Genomic DNA, 2,519 nt, shown 5'->3' with positions numbered 1-2,519 from the left:
CAAATGTTCGATCCAAATGTTCGAATTATATTATAATTAAGTTGCTCGAACACTTTAAATTTCTTCAGAAAAAAGACGGAATTACTTGTATTTTCAGAAGAGAAGATGCTTGCTGCTCATCTCTCCTAAAATAAAATTCCTGCAGAGAACAGAGTTAAGGTTGCTGGGGGTTTGTCTCACGTCCTAGAGGCGACGGCTGTTGTCTCTGCCTAAGAATCAGCAACATACGTAAAACGGGCATTCTGATTTGGATTATAAAGTAAAGTATCTAGTGTTCGAATAAACTTGGTTGCTGCATGAAGATTTGTTGATCGCAGTGCTTTATTCCAATTTAGAGCCCAGATCTTTTTATTCAACTTGAAATATATCAATATATAGCTCACATAACATTTGTGATCTTTTATAGCGCCTTCGATATAATGCCATATCAATTATTACAATCGCATTTTTTAAACAAGGTTTTGGTTTTGATTATGGTTACTGGTTATTCTTTCTTTGTGACACATCCTCGTCGACTGCAGAGATTGTGTAAACCAAATATATGATATTAATGGAAACATAACGTTGGAATAACCTTCTGTATACGTTCTGTATATAAAGGGAAATTTTTAAATGTATGTGCACAGCTACTTTTTAAAGTAAATAAATAACCTATAATATAATTTAAATGGTATGTAAAATATACATGCTTCCATTAGCATTACTATAATTTTTATTCACTTATTTTGTATTACTGCATATAGCCACCGGATTTGAGTCAGTCCCTTCAGTATCTTTATAACTGATTTTAATCAATATCATGTTTTTTTTTCTCTGTAAAACATAAATAAATATTCCAATAACGCTTTTCTGAAAACTGAGTATTGCTAAGTTTAAACAAAAAATCAGCTTACTGGTATTTTTCTGAAACTTTTCAATAACAACAATGGATTACCCTAGTCTTTAAAGGCTAAATAGAATTTTTTGAAATTCAAAAAATGTCTTTCAGTGTACTTTTCATAATGTGCCAATCTTGGAAAAATTGTTCTCACTGACACTGCATATCCACTATGAACAAAATTAGGGTAGGACCGAGTGAGGCACGCAAACACAACCACCACCCTTTCATAGAGGACTGTGTGTGCTTTGCCATGGTATGTTACCGCAATTTTTGCATATGTCGTAGGGTTGTTAGCACCCAACAAGGTTTGGGTGCTAATTTTACTCGCTCAGCGAGCATGGAGCTCTCTACGTTTTATGAGAGAACACTCGTATAGACTCACTCGCTCTTGTGCGAATAGTTCGTTCGAAATGAATTTACAAAAATTACAACTAAATTTTTGGTTTACAACTCATTTTTCACGATAATCAAAATTTTAGCAATTGAAAGGTTAACAAAGAATACCCTAATTTATTTGAGAGGGACAGATAATGAAATATTATATGGGTCCATAATATATATGGACCAATTTGCATTTTTCCTGTTTGAGTTTCCTGGTAGCGACAACGAAGCGAAAGCGCTTCGACTACGCGAGTGATTCCACTTTGTCCACTGCAGCCCCAATGGCAGACGTCTTCGTAGACTGTGAGACGACATCTTGAGCGCAAAAAATTCATCTCTTACCCCTTATGGCATGTGCCCTTGTGCTTGATTTTCATTGTTGATACTGTGATTCTTGCCAAAGAATCGGAAGAATTTCTGTTTCATTTTGTATTCGCTGCGTTCAGCGAGCGCAACAACACAGTTCGGTACGCAGGCAAAAGTAATTCAAACTATCAGAAACTAAAATTGCAATTTCGAACAAAAGCTAATAATAAATAATAAATTAAAAATTATTTAAATTTTAGAAAAACATTAAAACTAAAATTTTAATATATGTTAAAATCTAAAATCTTAAATATGTAAATAAAATCAAATCAAAATTTCTTAATTGCTCTATGCAATTACTATCTATGCATTTTCACGCTGGCGTTACTCATACGACTCGCGGTCTTCAGATTGAAGCGGAATAGAAGTTTTATTTCATATTTTTATTAAATTTCATAAATAAATTAGGAACCAAAATAACCTTATAATTCGATTAGGAAAACAACAACAAATACTTTTATTTAACTATAAAGTTAAAGAGCAGATAATTTGCTTGTTCTTGCCCGAATCGCTCGGCTTCGTGAGCATTTTTGACGTTTTGGCTCAAGACAAATAAAATCATCAAAATCATCAAATAAATAGTTGAATTATTTAAACAAATAATTGAACGCTTCTTTGCGACGCGGTGTGCGGTGTGCGGTATGCGCTGAAAACAGCTGTGCCAGTGCAACAAAGTTGATCGACTCAAGTGCAACAGCACGCGGTGCATGTAGTGCAACGGCTGACGAGTGCAAGTGCACCCATCGCACACATCGCAGATATCGCGACGGATATCGCTGAGTGTACACATTGGCCGTCTAGCTGAACTCCGGCAGATTAGCACAGTCCACATACGGTTTAGTCTATAAGCTCAATAATTAAACATTTCAAAATTTTATTATCGCAAAATTCT

Source organism: Teleopsis dalmanni, chromosome X, assembly GCF_002237135.1.
Source record: "Teleopsis dalmanni isolate 2A chromosome X, ASM223713v2, whole genome shotgun sequence".
In the NCBI taxonomy this organism is placed as follows: domain Eukaryota; kingdom Metazoa; phylum Arthropoda; class Insecta; order Diptera; family Diopsidae; genus Teleopsis; species Teleopsis dalmanni.
The sequence above is the reverse complement of the archived record's forward strand: the minus strand, read 5'-3'. Positions refer to the sequence as shown.